General features: G+C 42.0%; 1 protein-coding gene across 2 annotated transcripts in view; it reads right to left on the reverse strand.

The window, feature by feature from the left end:
- CALCRL (calcitonin receptor like receptor) overlaps positions 1–15,105 on the reverse strand; it is a 932,649-nt gene that overhangs the window by 260,059 nt on the left and 657,485 nt on the right. The window lies entirely within an intron of this gene.

Consider the following 15,105-nt stretch of genomic DNA (forward strand, 5'->3'; position numbering starts at 1 on the left):
GATAACCGTCACTGTGTGCCATTCAGAAGGCACAAAGCCTGAAGTGAGGCTATGACTGAACATGGTACATAGATGGAGTGTCAGTTCATTCTGTAGTTTGTGCATAACGCATCCTGGGATGTTGTCAGGTCCCATGGATGCTGTGTTCTTGGCTTTGGAGAGTGCGGTCTTTACTTGTGCAGCCATGATTACAGGGGCTTTGTATTCTTCCGGTATAGTGATGGGCCCTTTGGGGGGGTGAGGGGGGTGAAGTTTGCACTGAACCTATTTGCGGGGATGTTGGCAGTATCAGTTGGTTCTTTATATCTAGTGCCATTGTGCTATAGTTCATGGCAGATCTGAGTGTCGCCATCGAGATTCTTGGCATAGCTGTATAATGCCTTGCAATTGTCTTTAGAATTAGTGGTGATTTTATTTTCGTAACTAGCTTTGGAGGATTTTATGAGGGATCTCAACTTCTTACTGAGGCTGGCCAGGGAGTTCCTGCAATTATTGGATTTTACTTTTTTTTGCAACAGCTTCTTTCTTCTGTTGTAGAGTTTGTTTATGCAGGGGACCACCAGACTGGCTTCCTTTTTTTGGAGGATAGCATCTTGGTTCTGTTGGGGATGGCACAAATCATGCACTCATGTATGTGCTTATACAGTGCATTTGTATAGGATTCAGCAGTCGTACCTCTATTTTCCATCTGTATGGGTGTCGTGAAGCTTGCCACTTCTGTCTTAAGAAGCATGAAGCTGGTTTTAGAGAAGTTTTTTACAGTGGTTTCCTTAATGGGGGGATTGGGGTGGGATATTGATGTCTAGGGTGATTAGGTTGTGGTCAGATCTGACCAGCGAGGAGTTGACCTCTGGCATGGAAATTCGGTTGCCGATATTGGTAATGACCAGGTCCAGGCATTGCTGTCCCTGGTGGGGGTATGGACACGCTGATCCAGGGCGTTGGACTTTATGAATTCTAGAAAGCGTTGAGCAAATGAGTTAGTACATGAATAGTTTTTTCAGTTGATGGTGGGGTAGTTGAAATCGCCCATTATTAGGGTATTGGGCTGTACTATAATATTACCCAGTATATCAAGAAACATGGAGTGGGCATCCTGGGGCATGGCGGGGGATCTGTAACAAACTACAACCTGGATTGCAGTCTTGCCCAGTGTTCGTTGCACTTGGATAATTTCTGATGCATTATGTTGAGTAACTAGTTGGGAGGTGTGGATATCCTTAATGAATATGGACATGCCTCCTCCTTTGGTGTTTTGGTCCAGGTTAGGTGGCTGAAAGGTGTGGTATGAGTTATAGCCTGGTAATGCAGGGGTGCTCTCTGGAACCTTGAACCAGGTCTCCATGACTGCACTCGTTTATCTGTTCCTGCCAGGACCCTACATACCCCTCTCTTTCCTGCCTGTTACCATGCTAACCCTCTGCTAATATTTCCCCTAACTCCTAAGTTATCTCTCTCCACATTGTAGGCTTATTATCTGCAACAATACTCTATATTTTATTTATTTTATTTATTTTACATTTGTTAACCGGGATGGTCTGACTGGATGAATGTCCATTTTCAGTGGAGGCCCGGGGAGAAAAGCTCCAAGGTACATGGACACATTACAATTTTAGAACTTTTAGTGAATAGCAAGTGCACACAGGTTACAGACATAAGCAATACGAGTATATATGTATATACAGGAGTAACAACATATTACCTTCAGGATTAAAAATACATTGAGTAGCATTCTATACAGTTTACCCTTCCTGATACGGAGAGGGGTGGCCAAAGAAAAGGACATTTGTAGAAGAGAGGCACGTGAAATGGACAGGGCACTAGTCAGGGTTAGTACAGGGACATATCCAGTGCAATTTAAGGTAATTCTTTTGTTTGCTTTTGAATACGGTTAGTGAACGCTCTAGAGCCAGGTCAGCTGGTAGTGAGTTCCATGTCTTTCTGACAAAGATGGTAAAGAATGAGTCACCAGCAGAGTGGATGGATTTGACCGTTAGAACTAGGAGTTTGGTAGATGAGTTGAGTGGGCGATTGTTACTCTAGGGGCAGATCATGTTTTTTAGAGCATGGATATTTTCTGGCCAGTAGAGGACTTTGTGGGCTACTATGAGCTGATTGAACTGTAGAAGGTGAGGTAGTTCCAGCCAGCCTAGGAGATTTAGGCTGTGACAGTGGTGGGTTTGGTAGGGTGTGTCAGTAGCAAATCCTGCAATATGGTTGTAACATGATGATAATTTATTAAAATCAGTTTTGTTAAGGTTGGGGAAAAGAGGAGAAGCATAAAGAAGGGTAGATAGTAGATGGCAGCAGGCAACTGCAGTTCGCGCAGGTGGGGAGAAGAATGATTTGATCCTATAAAGAGAGACGAGTTTTTATTGATAGTTTTTATAGTTTGATTGATGTGCACATCAAACCTGAGGTTGTTATCAATTGTGACTGTTTCAGGGGAGATGATGGTCCTATTATTAGCTGTTATGTTGAAGAGTGGTGGGGTGGTCCTGCACATTGGGGAGAAGAGAAGTAGCTTAGTTGTTTTGGGGTTTAGGATTAGACATTGGTTTGATAGCCATTTTTCTACTTAGTTGAAGGTGTTTTGGGTTGATGTGGAAAGATTTGCTTGGGAGGTGGCAGAACAAATCAAGGTGGAATCGTCTGCATATTGAATGCAGGTAGCCTCTGGGATGACTGTGTGAAGGTCATTTATAAAGATGGAGAAAAGAAGGGGACCTAGTATTGAGCCCTGGGGACTCCTAACTTGATGGGGAGGCAGAAAGGTAGCTTACCCTGCCAAAGGACTGCCTGTTGCCTGCCTTGTAGGTAAGAAACAAACCATTGGAGCGCCTGATTGTTTAAGGTGAAGGTCTTCAGGGTGTCCATTAGCATTTTGTGATCGACCATGTCATAGGCCTTGGAAAGGTCTAGAAAGAGTGCGGAGGTTAGTTTGTTATTGTTACGGTTGTGGTTTATAACATTAGTGAAAGAGAGGAGGGCTGATGTAGTGCTGTGATTTGGCCTAAAGCCATGCTGAGAATTGAACAGTAGTTTGTTCTGCATGAGATAGTGCATGAGCTATATATGTACACACTTCTCCATAATTTTAGCTGGTGGTGACAAGATATCTATGGGCCTATAGTTTGACAGTTCGGTGGAACTGACCTCCTTATGAACAGGTATGACATGAGAGATTTTCCATATGGTGGGGATGGTAGCTTCTGATATGGTTTGGTTGATTAAGATTGAGATGGGGTATACAATAGCATCTGCGGCCTTTTGTAAGTAGTGTGCAGGGAGGTGGTCAGGAGCCAGAGTGGTGGGTCTTAGTTTCTTAAGTAGGGCCTTAATGAGTTGATTGGACACTGGTTGGAAGCTAAAGGATGTATTGGTATTGATATTGGCTGCATTTGGATTAGAACCAGTTGGAGTGAGTTGGCTGGCCAGAGACTGGATAGTTTCTGTGAAAAAGTTGTTAAAGGTGTTAGCAATATCTTTTGGGGATTTTTGTTTGCTGGCAGAGAGGGTGGGGTGGTGGTTTGGCCTGTGTGGAGGAGTGTATTTATTCCTGCCCAGAATTTCTGTGGTTTATTGTGGTTCACTTGTTCTAGGTGGTAGTAGTAGTTCTTTTTATCTAAAGTTATGGATTTTTTATTTATTTTCTTTATTTATTATTTATTTATTTCAATTTGATGACCGGGGAGGTCCACTGGGCTCAGGGAGCCTATTTTCAGTGGAGGCCCGGGGAGAAAAGCTCCGCATTGCATTGTGATTATACATAGTTATTCACAAAATATATGCAAGACATAGTGATTATACACAGTTATTCACATAAAAATCTGCATTACATAGAAATTATATAGTTATTCACATAACATAAATAAACATACAGTTATTTCCAGTCTAGTGTCATTACCTCACTCAACCCAATACAGGGAGAACATTTGAGAAGGCCAGTCAGCTTAGTTTCTGCTACTCCTTTCTCTCTTTCCACTAAAAAAAAAAAAAAAAAAAAAAAAAAAATTCTAAGCTTGTTTCCTGCCTTTCCTGTGGGTAGTCTAGTCTGGATATAGATTTGCTGTGTCCAGGACTATTTGTAGGCTTCTAAGCCCCCAAGCCTTTCTGTGTTGGAGGGAAGCCTTCTAGCTTAATTTTGTTTCTTAGAACTAGCCAGTTTTTTGTTTCAGCACTCGTCTGTTTCTTTGAGCTCAGCACTTGTTCAGAACTTATTGTAAACACTAAATAAGCTACAAATTACTACAGCACTCAACTTTCCTCACTGTCTAGAGGAAAACAGTTTCTAGTACTTAACAAATAATCACCTATCCAGGCATGTCTAAGGGTCAGCTCCCGGTGTTTTCTCCTGTCTACCTGATGAATCTGGGCATCTTGGGGCAATGCAGTAATTGCCTCATGTACACAGACAACCCTCTCCTCCTACCACCCAACACTACAACCTGTGAGAGATGCACTTATATAGCCAAACTGGAAGCAAAGCTCTCTTCACCCAAGACTGGACTAGACAGTCAAGAGGAGAAGGTAAACACTTGCACCACACCATACTCAGCACATAATCCCTCAAAACCTACACCACCAAAACACACACATAGAAACACAAAACACACACCTATGTTCACGGAGGCTCTCAGTAAAAACCTGCCCAAGCAACAGGGACCTTCAAAGCAGAAACACAAGCAACCTCCACCCCCCAACACAACCCAAATGACACATAGCCCACAAACTCAGTGTGCCACTCAACCACAGCCCATATAACAATGTACCCAACACTCTAGTCATAGGTGACTCTATAGTCAGGCACACTGATGTTCCTCTCACCAGGCTAAACAAGGAAAAAGTTACTGTCAACTGCCTGTCAGGTGCCAGAATCCACCACATAATGCATGCACTCAGGTCACTCCACAACAAGTACAAATATGACTCTGTCATTGTCCATGTTGGTGTGAATGACCTGAGACGTACCTCCTTGAACTACATGAAAAGGGACATGGAGGAGCTGTCCTATCTTGTAGCTCAGGCAGGTATGACCCTAGACCTGAGTAGCATCCTGCCATCACCCAGAATGATACCACAGTACAAGGGCAAAATGATTGACTTCAACAATTGGCTAAGCTTCTGGTGTCATTTTAAGGGGATCCAGTATCTGTTTGCCTGGGATGACATGATCGACAAATCATGATGCTTTGCCAGAGATGGCCTGCACCTGTCGCCCCTGGGATTCCGGATACTAGCTAAGGCTCTAGCCACCCGTATAGTGCCTTTTTTAGGCAAGGTTCAAATGACAAATTCACCACCCTAAGAGGTACAGGCAAGAATAATCTGAGGGTATTGCTACTCAATGCTAGAAGTCTAAACCTCAAAATGCACTCACTCGAGGCACTCCTTAAAATGGAGAACATCGACATCTGTGCAGTGACAGAGACCTGGTTCAAGACTCCAGAGAGCACCCCTGCATTACCAGGCTATAATTCATACCACACCTTTCGGTCACCTAACCTGGACCGAAACACTAAAGGCGGAGGCGTGTCCATATTCATTAAGGATATCCACATCTCCAGGCTAGTTGCTCAGCATAATGCAGCCGAGATTATCCAAGTGCAACTAACTCTGGGCAAGACCGCAATCCAAATTGTAGCTTGCTGCAGATCCCCCACCATGCCCCAGGATTCCCACTCCTCATTTCTTAATACACTGGAAAATATTAGGGTACAACCTAACACCCTAACAATGGGCGAGTTCAACTACCCTGCCATTAACTGGAAAACTACTCATGTACCAACTCTTGTGCTCAACGTTTTCTGGAATTCATAAATTCCAATGCCATGGATCAACTTATCCACACGTCCACCAGGGGCAGCAATATCCTAGACCTGGCTATTACCAACATGGGCAACCGGTGCTCCACACCAGAGGTCAATTCCTCATTGGTCAGATCCAGCCACAAGCTAATCACCCTAGACATCCACATCCCTACCCTACCCCCCATTAGGGAAACCACAGTAAAAAATTTCTCCAAAGCCAACTTCACGCTTCTTAAGACAGAAGTGGCAAACTTCACGACACCCATGCTGACGGACAATAGAGGTATGACTGCTGAATCCTACACAAATGCACTTTATAAGCACTTACATGAGTGCATGGATCATGCAATCCCTAACAGAACCAAGATGCTATCCTCCAAAAAAAGGAAGCCAATCTGGTGGTCCCCTGCCATAAACAAACTCTACAACAGAAGAAAGAAACTGTTGCAAAAAATAGTAAAATCCCATGATTGGAGAAACTCCCTGGTCAGCCTCAGTAAGAAGCTGAGATCCCTCATAAAATTCTCCAAAGCTAGTTATGAAAACAAAATCGCCACTGACTCTAAAGACAACCACAAAGCATTCTATAGCAATGTCAAGCATCTCAATGGCAACACTCAGATCTGCTCTGAGTTACAGCACAATGGCACTAAATATACAGAACCAACTGATATTGCCAACATCCTGGCAGATAGGTTCAGTGCTAACTTTACCCCCCTGTCATCCCCTAAAGGGCCCATCTCTATACCAGAAGAATGCAAAGTTCCTGTAATCACAGCTGCACAGGTAAGAAACACACTATCCAAAGCCAAGAATACAGCATCCATGGGACCTGACGACATCCCAGGCTGTGTTCTACATGAACTACAGAATGAACTGGCACCCCACCTAAGTACCATGTTCAATCATAGCCTCACCTCAGGCTATGTGCCCACTGAATGGCGCACAGCGACAGTTATCCCACTCCACAAAGGGGGAGCCACCACAGACTCTGGAAACTATCGCCCCATTAGCCTAACGAGCCTTGTCTGCAAGGCTGTGGAACGTATCATCATGGAACTTATAAACAATGACATTGGTAATCACCAAACTCAAGACCCCACCCAGTTCGGGTTTGTAAAAGGCAGATCATGTCTCCTAAACCTGATAGACTTCTTTGAAGCAGTCACCAAAGCTGTAGATGAGGGTAAGGTGGTTCACACAGCCTATCTAGATCTCGCCAAGGCTTTCAACACCATCTCCCACTCTGGAATTATAGATAAACTAACTAAACTAGGTATAAATCCCTATGTCACAAGATGGGTTGCCAACTGGCTCACAGACAGAACCCACACTGTGAAAGTAGCAGACTCCAAATCCAACTTCAGACCAGTGACAAGTGGAGTATGACAGGGTTCAGTCCTGGGTCCTCTCTTGTTTGGTATCTACTTCTCTGAAGCACAGGCCAACGCAGAAGGTCTTTGGCTAACGAAGTTCGCAGATGACTGCAAACTAGGAGCCATAATCAAAACTACAAAAGATGTGGACATCTTACAAAAGGGCCTCGCTGAGACAGATGCCTGGTGTCAAAGCCATGGCCTCAAGCTCAATGCCAAAAAGTGCATTGTCATCCCCTTTGATAAAAACTCAGTACCCATGAACTACCACATAGGTGGTAGTCTACTTAACACTGAAAGTGTGATAAGAGACCTTGGGACACAGGTGGACAGTAGTCTGTCTTTTGATAATCACATCGCCACAGTAGTCAGGAAATCCTTCTACGTGGCACACCTCATCACAAAAGGTTTCTCATCCAGGAAAAAAGAGGTCACTGTTCCCCTCTACTCGTCACTCATTAGACCCATTATAGAGTACAATGCCCCTTTTGGTATGTACTCACAAGACATCTACAACAACTGGAAAGGCCACAGAAATATCTCACAAAGAGGATTACTGGCCTCAAACAGATGCCCTATGCAGACCGTCTCAAAAAACTGCAGCTTTACTCCGTTGCATATCACCTACTCAGAGGCAATCTCTGCCTAACACACAAAGCTATGTCAAACCCAGAGCTTTTAGACATGCTCCACTTAAAGAAATCCCAATCCCTATGAGCTACACGGTCTAGGGACCTAAACCTTGTCACCACAATAAACAGAACATGCTGGAGGGATAAATTCTTGTCCCAGAGACTTTCCATACTCTGGAACAAACTGCCTATCTATATCAAACAAAGCTCCTCATTAGCGCTCTTCAAGAAAAATCTTGATGATTGGATGGGAGATAGGAAATTCACCCCGGGGATCACTTCTGTGGCTCTGCTTGACAGTGGCACAGTAAAATAATTTTCTTGGGTGGCGAAAGCCAGGGTACCTTTGGCTAGGCTTATATACGCCCCAGGGCCAATAGCCTAGTACCTACCTATGAACCTATGAACCTAAAATCAAATTAAGTGATGTGAAAATATATATGCCGTTATACCCAGTTGTACACATAAAAAGCCAATTTAGATGAAGAGTACAATTAAATAAAATTATGTTACACTGTGTGCTCATAGTTACAGTCAAAGTAAAGAGAAACACAAATCAAACATGATTAAGAGTCAGAGGACATCACAGGTTATATGGCTTCAGAGTGTTGAGTATTTATGAAGGTATGATATAGAGTAGGAACAGGGGATTTATAGAAGAAGTCAAGGGTGCAGAAGGTAATTTTAAGGTAAAGAACAGGAGTAAGTCACTGCAGATTGTATTTTTAGCTAAAGAAGTTAGCAGAGGACTTGGATTATGATCACAGGTTAGCAGAGGACTGGGAGTATGATCACAGGTTAGCTGAGGACTGGGAGTATGATCACAGGTTAGCTGAGGACTGGGAGTATGATCACAGGTTAGCTGAGGACTGGGAGCATGATCACAGGTTAGCTGAGGACTGGGAGTATGATCACAGGTTAGCAGAGGACTGGGAGTATGATCACAGGTTAGCTGAGGACTGGGAGTATGATCACAGGTTAGCAGAGGACTGGGAGTACGATCACAGGTTAGCTGAGGACTGGGAGTATGATCACAGATTAGCAGAGGACTGGGAGTATGATCACAGGTTAGCTGAGGACTGGGAGTATGATCACAGGTTAGCAGAGGACTCGGAGTATGATCACAGGTTAGCAGAGGACTGGGAGTACGATCACAGGTTAGCTGAGGACTGGGAGTACGATCACAGGTTAGCAGAGGACTGGGAGTACGATCACAGGTGAGCAGAGGACTGGGAGTGCGATCACAGGTTAGCTGAGGACTGGGAGTACGATCACAGGTTAGCTGAGGACTGGGAGTATGATCACAGGTTAGCTGAGGACTGGGAGTATGACCACAGGTTAGCTGAGGACTGGGAGTATGATCACAGGTTAGTTGAGGACTGGGAGTATGACCACAGGTTAGCTGAGGACTGGGAGTATGATCACAGGTTAGCTGAGGACTGGGAGTATGATCACAGGTTAGCTGAGGACTGGGAGTATGATCACAGGTTAGCAGAGGACTGAGAGTATGATCACAGGTTAGCTGAGGACTGGGAGTATGACCACAGGTTAGCTGAGGACTGGGAGTATGATCACAGGTTAGTTGAGGACTGGGAGTATGACCACAGGTTAGCTGAGGACTGGGAGTATGATCACAGGTTAGCTGAGGACTGGGAGTATGATCACAGGTTAGCTGAGGACTGGGAGTATGATCACAGGTTAGCAGAGGACTGGGAGTATGATCACAGGTTAGCTGAGGACTGGGAGTATGATCACAGGTTAGCTGAGGACTGGGAGTATGATCACAGGTTAGCTGAGGACTGGAAGCAGGATCACAGGTTAGCTGAGGACTGGGAGTATGATCACAGGTTAGCTGAGGACTGGGAGTACGATCACAGGTTAGGAGAGCACTGGGAGTATGATCACAGGTTAGCTGAGGACTGGGAGTATGATCACAGGTTAACTGAGGACTGGGAGTACGATCACAGGTTAGTAGGTATTTGAAGTGTAAAGGAAGAAAAGGCTACTGGGAAAGAGGGGAAAGCGAAGTGAAAGGGAGCAGAGGTGGTAGAGGTAGAAGAGGGTTGTACAGGTGATTACTTTTACTGTTATGTCAGGTTAGGTTTTAGGCTCAGCGTTAGAGAAAGGTTTATGAGGAGAGTGAGGCATGAGGCTATGTGGGGAGAGAGCAGTTGCATTTCCATTTGGAAGAAAGGTAGGAGTGTAGAAGAGTTTTAAAGGATAGCAGATACTGCACAGCAGGTCGATTGGGTTTATGGACAGTGATTAGGTTTTGGTGGGATGATCTTAGAGATCTTGGAGTGGAGTATGGTTGAAGGATATTGGACAGGGCAGGGCACTTAGTAGGTTGGAAAATTAGTTTATGGGCTGTACTAATTTGGAGATAATTTAGATGGTTGGGGAGTTCAAGCCAGTTTAACAAATGAAGGGCAGTACAGTGATGGGAGGAGAATTTGGCATTGGTGGCAAATTTGGAAATTTTATTATAGCAGATTTCAAGTCTGTGGGACAGAGATGCAGATATGTTAGATAGGAGAGGAGCACCATATAAAAGTGAGGGAAGCAGATAGGTAGTGGCAAGGGTTTGTCTGGTAGGAGGGGAAAGGAAGTGGATGTTTCTGTATAGCAGACCAAGTTTAATATGAGTTTTCTTAATGTTTTGCTGGATGTGGATGTCGAATTTTAGGTGTTCATCAATAGTTACCCCAAGAAGTTTAGCGGAGTGAGAGACCTCTAAGGCAGTGTTGCTGTGGCTTACAATTTGGAAAGAAAGTTTATCAAGAGGGGAGGCTTTTGATGGAGAGAATAACAGAATTTTGGATTTGTTGGAGTTTAGTGAGAGGTGGTTTTCGAGCATCCATTGTTCAGTGGAGGAGAAGGCAGTTTGGGTTATTATTTGTAGCTGAGGGATGATGGAGAGAATAATAGAATTTTGATGGAGACAATAACAGAATTTTGGATTTGTTGACGTTTAGTGAGAGGTGGTTTTCGAGCATCCATTGTTCAGTGGAGGAGAAGGCAGTTTGGGTTATTATTTGTAGCTGAGGGAGGGTGGGAGCGCAGCAGATTAAAGTGGAATCGTCAGCATATTGTACAATTTTGGCATTGGGTATGGCTTTGTGGAAGTCATTAATGAAGACGTTGTACAGCAGTGGACCAAGTATAGATCCCTGTGGTACCCCGGTGGGGGTTGGAAGGAAGGAGGAGCTGCCCTTCCCCCATTTCACTTCTTGAGACCTACCAGAGAGGTAGCTTAAGAACCAAGATAAAGAATTATTGGAGAGATGGAGGTTAGAGAGGTGGTTTAAGAGGTGGGTGTGGGAAATGGTATTGAATGCTTTGGACAGGTCTAGTAGAACTGTAGAGACAATGTTATCTATATACTAAATATAAACCTATACCTAAATATATATATTTACCTATATCTGCTTGCTCATCTATTCTTACTAATTAAAAACTGTTTTCTGTGTACAATTCCTTACCACAAATACGATGTAGTTTAAGCTTCCAAAATTGTTCTTCTGTTTTGTATCTCTTTATTTACACAACTAAGTGATGTCTCAATTTATGTTTCATGTACTGTGTATTTCCTTACTTCAGATATGATGTAGTTTTACCTTCCTAAATTGTGCCACTATTTTGTACTTTTTTTTCTTACACAGCTAAGTTATGTCTCAATTTATGTTTCAATTTATGTTCAAGCTATGTATTTTCACAATGTTTGTCACTATCTGGAGCTTTTCTCCTCGGGTCTCTGCTGAAAATGGGCTCTGTCTCGGTTGGACCAACCCAGTTAACAAATGTCAAATAAATGAATAAATAAAAAAATACATTTTTTGGGTGAGTTAAAATCGAACTGTATAGTGCAATAAGGATGCAGTCATGGAGGAGACAATGCACTTGGCTGGCTATGTCACGTAAATATAGATCTGTAGACAGAAATGATAAAGAAATGCAAGGAAGATTTTTTTTTTTTACTTTTAGGAAAAGGTCCTTGTAAAATGGAATGCTTTGAATCTACAAGGATTAGATTTAAGTGTGCACTTAATAACTCAAAATGTGTGATGGCACACACTGTCACAAGCTACAGTGATAACAAACTTCAATGGCTGGGGCAATTCAACAAACCTGACGGTCAGTATGCCCAGGTATTCTCCATGTAACTGTGTTTGTGTTATGGATACCACACTGAAAGCTTACCTTAAGTTTGCTTTCATCTGGGCAGGACAGATAATGTGAACAAACAGATACCAGTTCACTGCAGAAGTAATATGACTGAAAGAGAGAGAGATCTGATCCCAATATAAAGTTTTAATAAAAGGGAAAAAAAGTGGGGTTTTTTTATAAGTTAGGAAAAAATATGCCTTACTAGAGCATAAATAGTACAGTTCCTTATTGCTACTTTAAAATAATTTGACAGTCAAAGATTATTACTATTTTTTTTTATTTAAATTGTTGGAGCCTCTATGGGTCAGACCACAGCCTGCCACTGCCTGTCTTCAATCTTGAGGCTGAAAGTCAGTTCTGCTCCACCCCCTCCAGACCTAATCCAAAATCCTTCCATTGCATGAGAAGAGATTAAGGCTTCCCAGTGCAGCATCACTCTCATGGCCATTTCATTTTTTATTTATATGCCCTACGCATTTTCCCACTACAGTAACTGAAATGGCATGATGTACAGCAAACATGATCAAGAGCATCTACTGTGAGCGCCACCAGTCATTTGTAAGCACAGAGTGCAAACTTGATTATACAGGCGAGGTGCTTTGATTAATGACTTGATTCCACAAGATTTAATGAAACCAAGCCTGACTCTGGAGATCAAGCAACAATCTACTGTCACAATGGAGGTATAGGCAAGGCTATTGTTCAAATGTCTGCTGACTATATAAATATCTACATGTGGTTGAACTCAAACTGACAGAAGTAAAGCCCCTGATGTGCATCTCCCAGAATGCATTTTAAAGTTAGTATCATGGTTCTCTGCTATTGTGCGATCATAAAATTGGCACATCTACATCTATATCTATATCTATATCTATATCCATATCTATAGCTCATCTATCTATATATATAGATATATATATATATATATATATATATATATATATATATATATATATGTGTGTGTGTGTGTGTGTGTGTGTGTGTGTGTGTGTGTGTGTGTGTGTGAGGATGGGGGCAGAATCATCATGTTCTGGAGAGTGCAGAGAGACTTGCCCCAGTGCAATAAAATGTTTTATGTGACTTTGTCTGAAGTTTTGGCAGGTGCATTTTGAGAGGTTTGCATTGGGTGCTTTGTTTGTTTGAACTTCCACTGGAACCCAGACTACGTATAGTCTTACAGTTGAATGTTATGAAATTTTTTATGTGGATATAACCTAATAACAGTGAATGACATTCTGCTTCTTCTCAGTTTTGAAATCTATATTTGTTTAAGAATAAGTACCAATAACTACATGGAAAACCTTTTTCAGCCAATGCTGATATTCCAAATGTTGTGAAAGTGTTCTACCAGAAGGAAGCAGGAATAAAGCACAAGGAGTGAATCTTAATACATGACAAAACTATTGTCAGTTATGACAGCTTATAGGTGATAATCTGCATGCCATTTTGGAGTGCACTGGTGCAGTACTTAATGGTAATAAGCTGTATGCCATTTCAGAGTACACTGGAGCAGTACTTATAGTTAATAATCTGCATGCCATTTTATAATACATTGCTGCAGTACTTATAAATTATGATCTGATCTGAATGCATTTTCAGACTACCCTAATGCAGTGCTTATGAAAATAATCTATATGGCATTTCACAGTACATATGTGCAGTACTTATATGTAAACAGCTGTATGCAATTTCAGAGTACACTGGTGCAGTATCTTCAGGTAATAAGTTACATGCCATTTCAAGGCACACTGGTTGAGTACTTATAGGTAAAACACTGTATGCCACTTTAATGGTGCCTTTTGAAGTGTTAACACTTGAAATACCTAGTGCTGATAAGTTAACAAAAAAGACAGAAAACCCAGGAAAAGAGCATATATCAAAGCTCGCTCTTCTCAGTTAAACGTTTTTTTTCAGGAGTCAAGCCCCCCCACACCCCCAAACTTATACATACCAACTGTGAGATTGCCATACCTTGCAAAAAAGGGAAGTTATAGGTAATAAGCTGTATGCCATTATAGAGTACACTGGTGCAGTACTTATAAGTAATAATCTGTATGTCATTTCAGACTATACTGGTGCAGTACTTATAGGTAGTAAGCTATATGCTATTTCAAAGTACATTGGTGCAGTACTTATTGGTAACAAACTATATGCCTTTTCAGAGCACAGTTGTGCAGTACGTACAAGTAATATGCTGTAAACCATTTTAGTTTACACTGGTGCACTACTTATAGGTAATGACCTACATGCCATTTCAAAGTACACCGGTGCATTATGTATAGGTAATGAGTACTATGTCATTCACTTTACACTGGCACAGCATTTATAGGTAATAATCTGTATGCTGCTTCAGAGTACATCACTGCAGTACTTATAAGTAATAAGCAGTATGCCATTTTAGAGTACACTGGAGCAGTACTTGTAGGTAATAAGTTGCATGCCACTTCAGAGTACATCAGTGCAGTACTTATAGGTAATATGTTATATGCCATTTCAGAGTACATTGATGCACTACTTACAGATAAAAAGATATACATCAGTGCAGTACTTATAAGTAATAAACAATATGATATTTTAGAATACACTGGTACAGCTCTTATAGGTAATAGGTTGTATGCCATTTCAGAGTACATCAGTGAGGTACTTATAGGTGGTAAGCTATATACCATTTCAGAATACATTGATGCAGTACTTATAGGTGAAAAGATGTATACCATTTCAGAGTACATTTCTGCAGTACTCACAAATAATAATCTGTATGCTGTTTCAGACTACATCAGTGCAGTGTTTAAAGGTAATAAACTACATGCCATTTCAGAGTACACTGGTACAGTACTTACAGCTAGTAAGCTGAATGCCATTTCAGAGTACACTGGTACAGTACTTACAGCTAGTAAGCCGAATACACATTGATGCAGTTTGTATAGGTAATAAGCTATATACCATTTCAGAATACACTGGTGGAGTACTTATAGGTAATAATCTATCTGTCATTTATATTACATCATTGCTGCAGTATTTATAGGTAATAATCTATCTGTCATTACAGAGTTCACTGGCACACTACTTATAGGTAAAAAGTTGTATGCCATTTCAGAGTACAATGCTGCAGTATTTATA

Source organism: Protopterus annectens, chromosome 6.part0, assembly GCF_019279795.1.
Source record: "Protopterus annectens isolate FY-2018-M chromosome 6.part0, PAN1.0, whole genome shotgun sequence".
NCBI classification, from domain to species: domain Eukaryota; kingdom Metazoa; phylum Chordata; order Ceratodontiformes; family Protopteridae; genus Protopterus; species Protopterus annectens.